Source organism: Odocoileus virginianus, chromosome 21 (genome assembly GCF_023699985.2).
Source record: "Odocoileus virginianus isolate 20LAN1187 ecotype Illinois chromosome 21, Ovbor_1.2, whole genome shotgun sequence".
Taxonomy (NCBI): Eukaryota; Metazoa; Chordata; class Mammalia; order Artiodactyla; family Cervidae; genus Odocoileus; species Odocoileus virginianus.
Genome location: NC_069694.1, coordinates 30,680,319 through 30,698,398, shown reverse-complemented (window position 1 = coordinate 30,698,398; position 18,080 = coordinate 30,680,319). Strand labels below are relative to the sequence as shown.

Sequence of the window (18,080 nt, the reverse complement as noted above, 5' to 3'; positions counted from 1 at the left end):
TTCCTCTGCTATTTTTCTACCTCAAACTATATAGAAAAATAATGGCTTCAAATAAAACGGCTCTAATCTATGCATCAATAAAAGTTAATCACTGAAAAATAGCATAATCAGAGAGAATTTATTAAATAAAAATAGTAATTGTATATGATAGGCACCAAAGTTAGAACAACCTTACTATATCCCTCTAGTTGACTAAACTCTGTACAAAAACTTATTGTAATTCAACTTGTATATTTTTATTCCTGGCACTGATCTCTATCACAAAATGATATTATAATGTACTCAAAGAGAGGTTTTAAAATATTAGGTAAAAATAGATTTCTATGAAAATCAATAGTTCATTATAAATATAATTAACAGATGATGAGAATATCTGAAAAAGATTAACTGATATTTATTGAACATTTATAATGAAGTTCTTATGGTTAGTATATGATAAGCATTATCTCAGTTTCCACAACAGTCTTTGAGGCAGTTAAAAATTTTACCTTTATTTATTATTATTTCCATTGTTTCTGATGAGAAAACTCTTTGTAGAATCAAGTAACTTTTAGACTTAATTTAGAAGCAGTTAAGAAGCTATAGTTTTTAAAGGTCACACTGCTATACTGAAAATAATTAACAAACAAGGACCTGCTATATAGCACAAGGAATGCTGCTCGATATTCTATAATTACATAAATGGGAAAAGAATTTGAAAAATAATAGATACATGTATATGTATAACTGAATCACTTTGCTGTAGACCTGAAACTAATACAACATTGTTAATCAACTATGCTCCAAAAAAAAAAAAATCTAGTGGAGTAATTAAAATGGAGGATTTACAAAATAATCCCTGCTGCCAGTGTTTCATGAACTTATCTTCTAACAAAAACAGCAAATGTGAATATTATGACCTTGGTTTGTATAAAGGTATACCAAAGAGAAAACTATCTTATAAAGTGTCTGCATGCTTGCATTGATGGATGATTAATAAGACATTCAAATCTGCTGCTTAAATTTTCTTTGTCTAAGAATATGTTTGTATCTCTGGATCTACTGAGGAAGACACATGACCTTTTCCTGTCTCTAGCAGGATTTGCCTAGGGTAGATTTAAATAAATTTTGTCCTGGATGGAGATTTCTGAGTTAATTTCATCAAAAAATTGCAACCTACACTTCAAAGAAACCACAGTACTCCAGAAACTTGCTATAAAGACTCAAGTGTGAACTGTTAGTCATTCACTCCCACATACTGAACAACACCAAGTCAGCATCTTCTAAATACTGTTCCAGTTTTGCATTCTGGGATGGACTAATGTTATACCTGTGTTAGTCAAATAGAACTGAATGCAAGAAAGATTTCAGAGAGAGATCTGCCTAAATCTCATAGATCCTTAGCTATATAGACATAGGTTTGAATCAAGAGCACAAGATCATTATTCACTATGCAAGGTTGATTAAAAATACCATCATTACTTGTAGCAAAAATTTATCATTTGTGAGAAGTGTATTGTTTTTGTTCTTTGCTTTTACAATTTTTAATGAGTTGCCTCAAGTCCAGGTGATAAAAAAAAAAAAAACTCTCATTTTTTTCTTATAAAGCTGGATTATTTTCATATTAGAAACTAAAAACAACATTAGCTGTCTGTATATTAGAAAAATATCTCCAAGGTTTACAATATGTTAGGACTGATCTTTATTAGATATATAATTAGAGGAAGATGTGTATTCAAATTTACTCCTATAATAATCCATGAACAGACCACTGGAACAAAATCTACCATATGGAAAGGTACTGTATTAAGACTCTGATTAGAGAAGCCAGTTTCTTAATTTCTAAAACTTCTAGTTGCTATGATAAATGGTGGGTAAGGTCACAATTAGGTTAAATGCAGAGTAACTCAATAGAATTCTGAGGGAGAATTCCTTGGCTTTAAGTTTTTATCTGACTGGCTCCAAGCAATTTATTGTATGATACTTCTTTAATTTCAGTGACAAACTTGATGTTATGTGGTACACATATATTCTCTGGTTGTCTCCGCAGATCACAATTCTCCCCTCAATTTGCCTATTTCTACATCAACTAAGTTTCTTTGATCGCACTTTGCTAGGGTGACTTTTGTATTTGTATTTTTCATCACACTTTTCAGAGTCACTTAGTTATATGTTTATGCTCAATAGAATCATTCAAAAAAAGATTTTAGTTTTTAGGGCAGTTTTAAGCTCACCGGAAAACTGAATAGAAGTTATAGATTCCCCCATAAGCCCTGCCCCTAGACATGCATACCCTCTTTCACTATCAATATCAGCCACCATAAGGGTGCATTTGCTATAATTGATAAACCTACACTGATACATCACTATTACCCAGAGTCCATAATATACCTTAGGGTCCACTCTCAGTGTTGTGTATCTACCGTTTTATAGATACACATTTATGATGTATATCTACCATTTTAGTGTCACACAAGATAGTTTCACTGTCCTAAAGCTCCTCTATATTCTGCTTATTCATTCTTCCCTCTCCCCAGTCCTTAGCAACAACTGGTCTTTTCACTAATTTTTCCAGAATGTCACATAGTTTGGATCATATAGTATTTAGCCTTTTCAAACTTATTTCTTAGTAATATGCACTATGTTTCCTCCATGTCTTTTCATAGCTTGATAGCTTATTTCTTTTTAGCATCAAGTAATACTCCATTGTCTATATGAACCACAATTCACCTACTGATGATTGCTTCTAAATTTTGGAAATTATAAATAAAGTTAATAAATATCTATGTGCAGGTGTTTGTGTGATATAAGTCTTCACCTCATTGAGGTAAATACCAAGGATGGTGATTGGTGGATTGTAGAGTAAGAGTAGGTCTTTGTAAGAAACTGCCAATCTGTCTTCCAAAGTGGTTTTACCTCACAGAATCTTTTACAATTAAAAATGCTATCATATGTCAGCAAAGAGACCCAATATAGACAAATTTATTTTCTTTAATGAAATGCCACATCAATAGAGTACATTTCCAAGGTCTTCATTTATTGGACCCAGGCTTTGGAAATTAATATACATGTATCAGTTAAAAACAATGGAGAGAAAATGTCACAAATTTTAATTTTTTACTTTTCAAGTAATGCTTGAATTGCATTAACAAATGATCAGAAATTACCCTAGGAAAACTAAGCACTGTCAAAAGAGTTAACATGCTTAGGAAAACTGCTTGAAGTGAAGTGAAAGTCACTCAGTTGTGTTTGACCCTTTGCAATCCCATGGACTGTAGCCTGTCAGGCTCCTCCATCCATTGAATTCTCTAGGCAAGAATGCTGGAGCGGGTAACCATTCCCTTCTCCAGAGGATCTACCCAGGGATCAAACTCGGGTCTCCTGCATTGCAGGTAGAAACAATGACTAAGTCTACATTATCGAGTTTACCCACATCAATTTCATTCTGATCCGCTTTCTTTCTAAAAAGTCGATTGAAAAAAAATAAAATGGCCAAGCCAAAAAAAAAAAAAAATCATCTATAATTTGAAACTATGAATTGAAGTAACACAAAAATAATTAAATGTAACAATATACCTCCTTTTTCCTCTGGAAATACTTGGTAAATACAGATTATAGTCCTAGTTCAGAACACCAAGATCAGAAGGAGAAATATACAATCTGATCAGGGTAAGAGTCAATATCATTTTTACCTGAGCTAAATGTTAAAATGATATCTCAAGCATAATTCAATAAAAATTTAGAACTTACTAGCCCCAGGCATGCACATCAAACAGCTAAATAGAGCAAGACATGGACTAGAACTTTGAATAAGAAAATTCTTAAATAAACCTGTATCCAAAAGCCTTGTGTTCAGTGTTTTTCAGAATTATTCAGAATATGCAAAATAATACCCCAAGCTAAGTCTAAGGCTGGAGTAATCAAAGATATTAATATTTCTCTAGGAAAAATATAACTCCACTATGACTTTTGAAAATTATAAACAGCCTCTTGTCAATTTAGATCAGACTAGATTTGATTACCAAATAAATCAAAGAAGGATTTTAAGTTTTCAGGGAATTTTTGTTTGCTTGTTTGTTATTTTGGATCTCAGAATTGTAGATAAAAGATTAAAGACCTATAAAATTATTTAAAATTACATAATTAGAACCTATGGGAGCATGACGTTTTTATAAAATTAGAATTTCTGGCTCTACCTTAGATCTTCTTAAAGTTTTCTTTGTAATGAAATAATTTAAGAAACAATTAGCTGTTCAAGAAAATACTTAAGACTTGTTTAAGACTTGCACATTTATAAGAATGCTCAGCTTCAACTTCTAGAATGAAGTTGATAAAGGAAAATTTGACCTTGGTCCCATCACAGTACATACATGCGGAAACAGCAGGATTTAGTTAATATAACCATTTTAAATGTTGTGGAATAATGTGATTTTAAATGAAAACAAATATTTCTGAAAAACATACAAATATTTCTACATGCTTTCTGCATTTTTGGTGGAATTACCATTTTAAACTTATAAGAATAATGTTTCAGAACTACCTTTAATCACTAAATAACAGAGATGTGATCATACTTCAGGAAATATGTAGATTGCAAAATGCTTGGCAATTTCCTAAAATCAAAAACCATTTAGGTGTGTGTATTTTAGGTACCTAAATTACACAAGAAAACTACTAGTTTTGTTCTCATTTAGGTATTTATTTTAACCTTTCATTAAAACACGCAAGTTGAACATATTAAAACATTACCCTTTTAAAATCCTTCTTGTACTATAGATTAGCCAAAGGCATGCCCTTGATCTCCCACCTTGGAGGACATATAGTGATAGTTACTTGCTCATTAATCAAACAAGGCAGTATACAGAACTCACAAGGTAACAGTGCCTTTAAATAGAGTGCAGTTTTGGACCCAGTTTGTTTTTCTTTACATAACTAAAAACAGTGATTGTCAGACTGAATATCTACTATTAGCATTTTAGACCTCATTTCAAGAAGAATCCTTTTAAATTTAAATTTGAAATTTAATTTCATGGCTTACATTTGAAAGTCGTGCAATAAAGCTGAGACAATATTGTAGGATTGGTGTTGGATCTCCTAACTACCATGGGGGAAAAGAAATGATTTTTAAATAAATAAATAAATAAATAATAACAGGGATTTGTGAGATACTTCCTTTATGTTCTCAACAACCTGGTAGAAATTCAGAAATGAAAACCTATAAGGAAATTATAAATGCATCTTATAGCCTCCAAATAATGATAGGAGATCTAAACAATTCTATTCTTATTAAGGAAATAACCACAGTGAAAATGCACTGAGAAAACTATGACTTTCTTTTTTTACCTATCTCTACGACTTTCTATTTACCATAGTTATACACATTATAATACATTTAACACAGATATTTTAACAAACATTTGCAGTACAAACTTTGATATCATTAATTTTAAGTCAATACTACTAGTTTATGAGAGACATTAATTGAGGTATGTGAAAATAATATACGTTCTTACATGAACTTAGTTTTAAATTCTCTTTTCTTTTCTTAAATTGAATCTCTTAAAAGTTACTCTTCTGTAATTTTCAAAAGTACATCTCCTGCTAGTACTTCAGTAAGAAACACAGTGGTGGGTATGAACTCCAATGGCATACTGAGAATATGAAATGCTTTCACCCATAAGGAAAACACAAATTCCTCTGCATGCTTTATATCATTTTAACTTCTAATAGTAATCACAACTTACTGTATTTCCTGGGGATTTCCCAAGGCACAGCCAAAGGCAATCAGTTCCTCCCAGTTAGTCATAAATGTCCTGTGTTTCTTTCATTGCTTAAATATTGCCCTAAGCCCTTTTCTTTTATTATACGCCTTTGAAACAGAGCGAATCATTTCCCAAAAGACACATCAAAAAGAAGGTTGACATTTGCAGAAATAAGAAGCAGCATGCACTGTGTGTTAATATGAGGGCCTGAAAGACTTGACATGCATTCCTGTAATTATTTTAGATCCTCTTTCTGGCAGTGTGTTCATTTATTATCAATAGAAATTAAAATCTTTTCAATGTCAGTACTATTCACACCACAAAAGTATGAAAAATAAATGAATACTAAGGAGAGCCTATTAAACATTTTCTTTTTATAGGGGTAAACATTCTTTTTAAACTTATTTTCTCATTTGATACAGATGTACCAATTATGATACACTTTATTCTTTTTAAGAAAAAGAGAAGAGATCAAAAAAAGTAATGAAAAACATTCAAGAGATTGTCCAAGAGAACTTAATCATTCTAAAATACACACCTGACATATACAAATATTCATCAAAACCTCTAGTGCTTCTTCAATGATGGCAGAATTTAGAACAAAACAAAACCAAAAAACCTTTGCTTAACTCAGGTCTGCTACAAGCTACATTCACCAACTCCTTTATTTTTTCTTACCATTTTCCCAACTAATGTTCAGAAGGATTGTTAAATACAAAATTGAAAAATATGTAGATTGTGAGAGGCAAAAAAGAAAGGAGATAATTCTACAAATTTTATGTCTTGATTGGCTGAATGTGAACTCTTATCTAAGTTTGTATATTGAAGGTACAGTAACATTCCAACTACTTGTAATCAAATATGCAGAGTATTTAGAAACATAAGAGAAATGTGAACCTGAAAGTAAAATGGTGCTGAAATAGTAAGGAAGAGATTGCATGTCAGCACTGTTTCACAGCCAAAGAGTATAGTTCTTGTTAGGCTACAACATAAAATACATTAAATCAATGCCCTCTGAGTTGGAAAATCAGGACTAGTTCATCAGCTACTAGAGAAAGTCTATAAACCAAGAATCACAAAAAATGTATCTCCATATGTTAAACATTTCAACTTAAAACACAAGGAAAGCCATTCATTCATCCATATTCTAGTATAGGACTGAGGCCTCTTGAATGAGAGTGTTCAGTAAGTCACTCTCCTCCCTCTTTCTTGCAAAGCCACACAGGAATGCACCTTCCTCAGATTTCAGTTGAAGTTAATTTAGAGTGGCCTTAGAGCTTTAAGTTTCTTACAAAGCAATCTGAATATTGATTATTTTCTATGAATTTGCTCATTTCTCCCAAAATTTTTGTAATTTTCAAGACTTTCTAAAACTCAACATGTGCTCATCCTTTTCACTTGCCTGTTTTATCTGTTCACCTGAATTTTAACTAGTTCATCTAATAATAATATTTAAATGACATCTGCAACTAAAATAGGTTTAGGGGCAAACAATTCATGGAAAAGAAGTGAGCTGGTCAATATGAGAGACAGGCATCAGCCTCACAGCTTTCCACAGGGAAAGTGACACTTGAATCAATTCAATGAGTAGATCAAGTGACAGTCTCCTATGATCTGGAACGATCATGTGAATGCTGATTTATTTTCAATAATCATTTTCTAAGATAGGTAGAAGGTCTGATGGGAACATGTGCAATCAAAATAATTTTCTGATACTAAACATGATAATATTCAATTATCTGGAAAATTCTGCTAATTCACAGCTCCTAGATTCTTGTGTTAGTAAATTAATGAGGTTTTTGGTATACTTAAATATACAAAAGTTAACCACTATATACTAAATCATGCTTTATTCAATAGTTTAATTTTCAGCTCAGTTGTTCCTATATTGAGTTATATATTAAATATGTGATTCTTACTAAAAATGTTCTAAGTTAATCACAATTCCAAGAGAGTAACTGCTTTTTGTTTTTTGACCATACCAGAAGGCAGGTGATTTATATGCAGAGTACATCATGAGAAATGCTGGACTGGATGAAGAACAAGGTGGAATCAAGATTGCTGGGAGAAATATCAATAACCTCAGATATGCAAATGACACCACTCTTATTGCAGAAAAGTGAAGAAGAACTAAAGAGCCTCTTGATGAAAGTGAAAGAGGAGAGTGAAAATGTTGGCTTAAAACTCAACACTCAGAAAACGAAGATCATGGCATCTGGTCCCATCATTTCATGGCACAGATGGGAAAGAGTGTAAACAGTGACTGACTACTTTTCTGGGCTCCAAAATCACTGCAGATGGTGACTGCAGCCATGAAATTAAAAGACACTTGCTCCTTGGAAGAAAAGTTATGACCAACCTAGACATTTTATTAAAAAGCAGAGACATTACTTTGCCAACCAAGGTCCATCTAGTCAAAGCTATGGTTTTTCCAGGAGTCACGTATGGATGCAAGAGTTGGACTATAAAGAAAGCTGAGTGCCAAAATAATTGATTCTTTTGAACTGTGGTGTTAGAGAAGATTCTTGAGAGCCCCTTGGACTGCAAGGAGATCAAGTCAGTCCATCCCAAAGGAAATACATTCTGAATATTCATTGGAAAGACTGAGGCGGAGGCTGAAACTCCAATACTTTGGCCATTTGATGCAAAGAACTGACTCATTGGAAAAGACCCTGATGCTGGGAAAGATTGAAGGCAGGAGGAGAAGGGGATGACAGAGGATGAGATGATTGGATGTCATCACCGACTTAATGGACATGAATTTGAGTAAACTCCAGGAGTTGGTGATGGTCAGGGAGGTCTGGCCAGCTGCTGTCCACAGGGTCAGAGAGTCGGGTGCAACTGAGTGACTGAACTGAACTGAAGCCCTGTGGGATCTTAGTTCCCAGACTAGGGATGTAAGTGCATAATCTTAACTACTGGACCACCAGGGAATCCCCAAGAGGTAATTTTAAGACCAGAATCAGATTTTAGTATTTGGTAAGTAAACTTAATCTATTATTTCATTTCAGTTCCATTGCTCAGTCCTGTCCAAATCTTTGTGACCCATGGACTGCAGCATGCCAGGCTTTCCTGTCTATCACCAATACCTGGAGCTTACTCAAACTCATGTCCATTGAGTCGGTGATGCCATCCAGCCATCTCATCCTCTGTCATCCCCTTCTCCTCCTGCCCTCAATCTTTTCTAGCATCAGGATCTTTTCCAATGAGTCAGTTCTTTGCATCAGGTGGCTAAAGTATTGAAGTTTCAGCTTCAGTATCAGTTCTTCCAATGAATATTCAAGACTGATTTCCTTTAAGATCAAGTGATTTGATGTCCCTGCAGTCCAAGGAACTCTCAAGAGTCTTCTCCAATACCACAGTTCAAAAGAATCAATTCTTCCATGCTCAGATTTCTTTATAGTCCAATTCTCACATCCATACATGACTCCTGGAAAAACCATAGCTTTGACTAGATGGACCTTGGTTGGCAAAGTAATGTCTCTGGTTTTTAATATGCTGTCTAGGTTGGCCGTAGCTTTTGTTCCAAGGAGCAAGTGTCTTTTAATTTCATGGCTGCAGTCACCATCTGCAATGACTTTGGAGCCCCCCAAAATAAAGCATTTACTGCTTTGGGATCTGGGGTGAAGATTTATCTTGTAGTAGCTGAGACCTTCCAGGGCAAAGGAGAAACCCCAGTAAGATGGTAGGAGGGACAAAATCACTTTTAGAATCAAGCCCCATACTCATCAGAAATGTTCAGCAGCCTCAAACAAAACCTTGTGTGCACCAAGAGACCCCACAGAAACTGAGCCAGACCTGCCTTTCAGTGTCTCCTGTGGAGGTACGGGTCAGTACTGGCCTGACATATGGGCAGGGGCTCTGGGTGCAGCAGACTTGGGTATGGCATAGGCCCTCTTGGAGGAGGTCACCATTAACCCCACCAGAACTTACACAGGACTTACACAGGACTGGGGAAACAGACTCTTGGAGTACACAAACAAAACCTTGTGCGGACCAGGACCCAGGAGAAAGGAGCAGTGACCCCCACAAGAGACTGACCCAGACTTTCCTGTGAGTTTCCAGGGGTCTCCATCATAGGTGCGGGTCTGCAGTGGCCTGCTGCAGGGCTGGGGGCACTGAGTGCCACAGGGTGTGCAATGGGACCTTTTGAAGGAGGTCGCCAGTATCTTCATTACCTCCACCATAGTTTGGCCTCAGGTCAAACAACAGGGAGGGAACATAGCCCGACCCAACAACAGGAAATTGGATTAAAGAGTTATGGAACATGGCCCCGCCCATCAGAACAAGACCTAGTTTCCCTCTTAGTCAGTCTCTCCCATCAGGAAGCTTCCATAAGCCTCTTATCCTTCTCCATCACAGGGGAGACAGAATGAAAACCACAATCACAGAAAATTAATCAAACTGAATACATGGACCACAGCCTTGTCTAACTCAATGAAACTATGAGCCATACCATATAGGGCCAACCAAGACACATGGGTCATGGTGGAGAGTTCTGACAAAACGTGGTCCACTGGTGAAGGGAATGGAAAACCACTTCAGTATTCTTGCCTTGAGAATCCCATAAGCAATAAGAAAATCTATCATTTCATTCATGGGTAAAAAGTTCAAGTCAGTAGCTACTGAAAATTCTACTGCCATTTCTAAGGAAATGTCAATAAATTACATTAATATTTCTTTCTTATGGGTCCCTGAATAAAATATAATTCTCAATTTTTAGATTGTATGGTTTCTTCAATTGACAAGGTTTAGTAAATTCAAAATCTAGATAGCAGTTTATATGCTATCAAAGCTAATTTCATTTTAAGTCAGTTTAGCTAAGCAATAGAAAGGAAAATAGATGTAAGAAGACTCTTATAATACATGTGTGTATGTTTAGTCGCTCAGTTATGTTCAAATCTTTGTGACACCATGGACTATAGTGCGCCAGGCTCCTCTCCACTGGGATTCTCCAGGCAAGAATACTGGAGTGATAGCCTATGCTTTCTTCAGGGGATCTGGAGAATCTCCAGGAATTGAACTGGGGTCTCCTGCATCACAGGTGGATTCTTTACCAGCTAAGCTACCAGGGAAGCCCATTACAATACATATGTCCATGCAAATAAATACTATATTCTGTATGTAATATATCAATAAAATGCTTTATGAATCAAGGATTTACCTTCTCATTTATGATATTTTACTCTCAGCAGTCACTGATATAGTGATCGAACTAGTTAAGAATTATTTTTAGTATTCTCCAAATCTAACAATTCTTTTAAAATATAGAATTTTAGAAGTCTATTGCATTTTAATAAATATAGGTCTTGAAACTGTAGTGTGAGAATTTTTCTTTGAGAAAATATGGAGGATTGTGATTTTTAAAACAAAGAAAAAAGGAAATTACATGTGAAAAAATAGGTAATTCTTTCCAGAAAACCCTGTTCATTAAAGAATAAACTACTTTAGAATGATTTTAAATACACAATAAGACAAATTCACTTATTACTGAGAAAATTCCAGATACCTTTAAAACACTAGAAATGATTATTAAAAGATTATAAATGACCTGCATGTGTTAACTACAACCACAAGTTATTTATTGCACAAGCTACTCTTCTTTTCCTATTATGTATTAAAAGTGATAAAACTGTGGGAAACATTTAAACTCTCAAAAAAACAAAGAGAGCAGCAGTTTTTCCTTACAGCTCTTTGTTAATAAAAAATAATTTGTGCTCTCCTGAGGAAGACATTCTATAAATGCAATATAAATGTGCTTTAGGAAAATTACCAGATACTTTCTTGCTCACCCTTCATTAGTTTTTCATCCTGGTAGTTTGTTAAAAGTCAGCAGGGAGCATATTTATGGTTTTGGTACATGGCAGTATAATTATTTCCCTGTTTCCCTCATTTGTCCACACTTGAAAAAAATAAAAATATAGTCTATTTTGAAAATGAGCAAAATTATTGTGAAATGAATTGAATTGGCCCCAATTGTCCTTTACTTCAACAATCAGCAAGGATTTTTAAATATATATATCATGTCTATATAAATGGCAATCCATGCCAGTACTGTCGCCTGGACAATTCCATGGACAGAAGAGTCTGGCAGGCTATAGTCCATGGAGTTGTAAAGAGTCAGCCACGACTGAGCAACTGAGAATAGAGCCCAACATGTCTACATCTTACACATGTTAAAGTTTAAAAAGAAAAAGTAGCTATCATCTCTAGAAACTCCTAATGTGGAACCAGGAGAATTTTCCCAGTATTTATATGCTTTGAAAAGGTTTTCCAATTTAAATGATTATTTTTCTATCATTTTTCTATCAAATTTTGCTTTTCAAACTAAAGTACCTTGGGTTTTCTCCTTTCTTTTTATGTATATTAGTTTTTGATTCCTCTAAGGCTTAATATTTAGCACCATTTTGAAATATGTCAAATGACATCTTGGCTTATAAAGTAAAAATGGAGAAGCACAGTTAGCTAGCTAAGGGACTCCATCAGAGATGAGCACTAGGATAACAGCTCTGAAAATGTAGGTCAGTTATTTTACAGAATTCAGTGTCCTCAAATATTTTGCAGTCTGTGTGCTCACAGTGTAATATAACTTTCAAGTGATATCTATTTAGGGGATCAATATTTTTTATTTTACTGTAGGCAGATAAAGAAAAATGAATAAACTTGAATTTTAAAATTTGGCAGTAGGCTATAAAAATGTAAGTGCAGAATATCACACTTAAAATGAACCTACGCTGGCCTGTTACAAGTAGAAAAATGCAAGTACTTTATTTTCACATGAGTCATATTTGGAGAAAAATAAGCATTCTTAAATAGTCACCGCCAGAGTGCTCAAATTACTGAGGTAAATATCTGAACTTTAGGCATAGCTAATTTGAGTACTTTGTCACAAAAGTACTTGAACAAGCAGCAGTTTTATCTGTCTGTCACACTCTCTGAATACACATATACACGTAGTTGCATGTATGTACATTGCATATCTCAGGATATTTTCAGACATGACACTTCATTAGTTTCTTAAAATATCCTCATGAGCTAGGCAATATCATCCCCATTTAACAGATGATGATGCAAAGGCCCAGAGAGCATAAATGACTTAGAGAAAGCTTAAGTGTCACTAATACTAGAGAGAGTGATTTTGAAGGTAAAGGGATTCAGGTTGTGCTAAGCTGAGCTAAACTGAGAAATAAAATGTCTCAGTAATTTTTTTTTTCATGTAATAAGAGCCTCAGGTTGAACTACAGGGAATGAAAGTTAACAATCATGCTGTTATATAATGTTGAGCTAGGTTAGAAACGTTTTTGAAAGTTTTCTTTTATAGTATCATCCTATTCAGACATAGTAAGAACACCATAAATGTTATTAGAAACTCATAAAAATAATGTAAATAAAAATAGATGTATTTTATAAATAAAATAGCTCCCTAAGTTTTAAAAGTTTAAATATTAACTGAAATTTGTTATTTGGAGAGAATGAGGTACACCTGTATTTTAGGTTCTGCTAATTAGAACTATGAGTCTATAATTACAATGAGGAAAGCTATACAAGTTGTGAGATAACATTCATTCATTTATTCACTCACTCATTCATTCATTCAACATTTATTCAGTGAATAGCTACAATGGGCGTGTCCTCTCTAAATTTGAGTAATGTATTCAATTATCGGTCCCTCAGTTGAAATGAAAGCATGCCACCACACTTTGAATGCCTACCAAGTGGACAAGGTTGCTTTCACGTCTAATACAAATTATTGTTATTTTAATAACAATGACAAGAGTAAGCATGTATTGAGACCTCACTTTGTGATAAATGCATTAAGGGTACCAATTACTTAAAACTCACGAAACCCTAAGTGGATATATTTTTATCCTCGTTTTCCAAGAAGGAAATTGAGAAACAGACACCATATAATTTGCCCAAGGTTTTAGAGCCAGTAAACTAAAATATTTGAATTCAAAACCGCTTCAGAGCTGATGTTCTTACCTACTGTTTTTGATCACATACAAGCACTTTTTATACATCATTTATTTTAATCCCCTGAGAGTCTCACAACCTTTACAGTAATTCTTCAGGGCATCTATTGTCTTAATTTTACAATTCAGGAAACTGAAGTTTGTGGAAGAGGTTAAACAACTTGTCTAAAGTCATTATTGTCTGCCCTCTTCTCAAATATACTAACCTGTGCTGCATTTGGGCACTTCAGTACTTAAACATTACTCAGTAGGAGGTTAAACATACCTTTGGAGCATCAGCAAAATAAAGGTAAAAAGAAATGGGTATGTGTATTTAATGAATTGTATATTTGCTATTAATGATTTAAAAATAACATTATTAATGAAGGGGGAAATCCCTAGAAATTAACTGGATTTGTTTCTTCTTCTTGTCTAGTTTAGTGTTGTTTTCATTTGAATTATGTATGTGGGGGATGAAGTGGACTGTGATAAATCACTAAATTCTCAGTGCTCAGGGCTTCTAAAAGTCTTACTCCTACTCCGCATATCTCATTTTATACTCATAAAAGTTGCATGAAGTAGCATTATTTGTGGCAGAGAGGAAGCAGAGAAATTCAATAACTTTTTCAAGTTCACAAGACTGGTTAAGTAGCAGATATGGAATGTAAACTAACGGCATTATGATTCTAAAGTCCAAGTTCTCTCCAAGATATCATACTGCCAACTAGTGTATTCAAAAGAAAGTGCTAGGATAATAATAAGATTTTTATCTTATTGCCAGATTATCCCTGGAGAAGAGAAAATTCAGGGGATGATAAAGCCGACTTCCGCTATATTGCCACATGCAAAACAGGTCTAAAAATTGCATTATTCCACTGAGGCAGGATTAACACCAAGGGATGGAAAGGAGAAGGACAAATTTTGAATTAACCTAAGAACTGTTTTTTAACAGTCAAGGTTATTACCAAGAATGTTTGGGTAAACACTGGATGACTATGTTGGTGTGATAGACTGTATAAGCACTAACGCTAGGAACAAGTTTTCTAGAAGTCTGGCTCGAAAGTATAACTATATTTTAGAATGATCTGGAAAATTACCAAAAAAAATCTTTTCCCTGGGTACCACTTTCAACAGTCGTGATTTAATTGGTATGGGGTATGACCTAGGAGTGAGGATTTTTTTTTAAACTTCCTAGATAACTGGTTTTAATATTTAAAGAAAAATTTGAAAAGGTCCTATCACTCTTGAAAGTCTTTAGGACAATGAACCATGAAGTAGGACCATGAAAGACAACACTTTTGAAAAATGGTTTTTAACAAGCGACCTCCTTGTTACGCATAACAATTTTGAACATATATTTGGAATTACAGAAGGTTGAGTTTTGTCTCTGCCAACTGATCACTTTAAAGCTTCATCTACACGGTGAAATCCTAGCAGGTCTCCCCTTATGGGATGGTTGAGAGGATTAATATTAGATCTAGCACAAAATCTATAAAATAGTAGTTCTTACTTGTATGATTAACTCCAGTGAAGTAGACAGTACTGTACAGAACTGTATTTTCCTTTTCCCTGAGCTCTTGAGTGGGGGTATGTGTATATACCAAAGGAGTGATGGAAGAGAGAACAGCATGTTAGGCTGTTGGATAACGATTGACCCCTTTTTCTCCTCAACTTTCCATCGCATGCTTTTCACATCCTCACTCTGACTCACTGTATTATCTCTTTAAAAGAGAAAGTGCAAATTCACCAAGGTGATTAAAAGCAACAGTATAAGGGATGTGAGGTCATAGCACTCAGCTGTATATCCACAGAAACTCCAGAAGCTAATCTTGTGTGAACTGAATAACCCTTAAGTGAATCTGACAAAAAATATATATGAAAGCATAAACATATTTAAACACTCAACTCCGCTTGCTCTTTGTTTTTTAATATTTTTATAACTGCTCCCTTTCTCAAATGCTCCTAAGTTGAGCAAACTTTTGTTTGTAAGAATACCAAGGTCTTGATCATGTCTGTATTAGCACATACTCTTTGAAGACTATAAGGAAAACAAATGTCAGAAAACTGGTTCACATCAATGCTTTGAGAAAAAAAAATATCCAATACAAAATATTTAATTAAAACAGAGTCATGAAATGAGCATTTTTGTTTTAAAATAAAAGACTATGCCAATGAATTCACCAAGTCCCTTGAAGGTGTATCTTTAAGATAACATACATAGAACATTTCACTTCCCTCATGATGACTTTGAATCTTGCTTCCATCTACACTTTTTAATAATGCTGTTATACTTTTCAATTATCCTCATATTTTATTTTTTTAATTTACTAAATTTTTTCTTCATTTTCCCAAATCTCTTTCTTACTTACAATTATTTTTGTATCAAGTTTAATTTAAATATCATTTACATCCTATTTTCAAAATTTAAAATCATTTTCAGTAATAGCTCTCAGCTCCCTGGGCATATGAAATGGAAGAATCACAGAATTGCATTTATGGACACATGGGTTCTTATGTTGGCTCTATCTCTCAATACATTAGTGACCCCAAACCACTTACTTAACCTCTTTTTGCCTCACTTTCTCACCTGTAAATTGACTAAATAAATTATATTTATAAAGCACTTAGAATATTGTCTGGTATTCAGTAAGTGCTCTCTAAGGAAAGGATTCTCTGGTGGCTCAGACGGTAAAGAATCTGCCTGCAATGCTGGAGACCTGGGTTCGATCCCTAGGTCAGGAAGATTCCTTAGAGAAGGAAATAGCTTCCCACTCTAGTATTCTTGCTTGGAGAATTCCATGGACAGAGGATCCTGGTGGTCTACAAGTACTAGGGATTTATTTTTGCCTAATTACATAAGGCCTGACATATAATAAGTAGTCAGTGAATAAATTTAAGGTAAGTCACCTAATTGCATAACTAATCATTTGTATGATCTTGAATACTCATAATCTTTTTATGGTTCAATAACCTCACCTTTAATCATTTGTATGATCTTGAATACTCATAATCTCTTTGTGGTTCAATAACCTCACCTTAAATGGAAGGATTTTAATATCTACTTTGCATCACAGAATTGCTAAGACAACCAGTCAAATGTTATAATATGACACATTGTTGTTGTTTAGTCACTAACTCCTGTCGAACTCTCTCGGGATCCCATGGACTATCGCCTGTCCAGCTCCTCTGTCCATGGGATTTTTCCAGGCAAGTATACTGCAGCAGGTTGCTATTTCTTTCTCCAGGGTATCTTCCCAACCCAGGAATTGAACCTGCATTTTCTGCAGCTCTCCTGCCTTGCAGGTGGATTCTCTACCACTGAGCTACCAAGGAAGTGCTTTACAAATGCAAACAAGTGCTTTAGAAATGCAGGTTATTATTAAATACTGATATTAACTCGATGTATCTGGAATGTATTTTCACATGTCAAGCAGAAGGGACTGTATTTAGCTCAGTGAGCATATCATTGAAAAAGAGGTGAGGCCCGTTTTGTGAGAGGATGTTCTGCTCCAAAGATACTGCCTGAAAATACTGCTGAAAAAAATTGTTTTAAATTATATTTTATTGCATCTTATTGCACATAAAGCTTAGCTATTTAAAGTTTTTTAAAGGGTTATTTTTAAGTGATTTTAGTGCATTAGAATTCTGTGTATGTCTAACTTTGCCTCTTACATTGTGAAAAAAAATCATTTCTACCCAACTGACTCCACCTGATAACAAATTCTGAAATATTGACACCTAAAGTATTAAAATTAAACAATATTATCATGTGTTCAGTATAAAATAGAGTGATAATTGAAGTTATATAGTTTAAAATAGTGGGTGCCAAGTCTCACTTTCCATGGATAGTCTCACCTGTTTCTTTCCTCTTTTTCTTTTTGAAAGTGATGCCTTACTAAGCCAAAATTGTCAATCGTGAACAGTCTCCAGTTAAATGCACAAATACTAAAATTAATCTTTTCTTCCCAGAAATATTTCTCAGAGTAAAGTTACAACTCAATAAGGAAGACATATTTCCATCTTAAAGTTAGCACTAAATATTTTACTTGTAGTTTTTTGGCATAATTGCAGCTTATGTAGAAGAAACATTTGCATTTCCTGCAGTGGCATTTAATAATTAGAACCATTCTATTCAGAACAAACTGAATGTTTTCCTCACAAATATCTATACCTAAATTAAGTGCACTGTGAGGTTACAGCACAAAAAGGTTATTTTTATTATGTGCCCTTAGTCTTTTTTATATTATTTTATGCTTTATTCTTTATTTTTTAAAATTTTAAGTTACTGTGGTGAAAACACTTGAGATCTACTTCCTAAAAATATGTTAAGTGTACAACACACTACTGTTGACCATAGATGTAAGGTTTTATGTAGATGAGAGTTTTT

At 34.2% G+C, this 18,080-nt stretch overlaps 1 protein-coding gene across 4 annotated transcripts in view; it reads right to left on the bottom strand.

Moving 5' to 3' along the window:
• Positions 1–18,080, bottom strand: part of CCSER1 (coiled-coil serine rich protein 1) — a 1,366,600-nt gene that overhangs the window by 275,605 nt on the left and 1,072,915 nt on the right. The gene's annotated exons all lie outside the window — the stretch shown is intronic.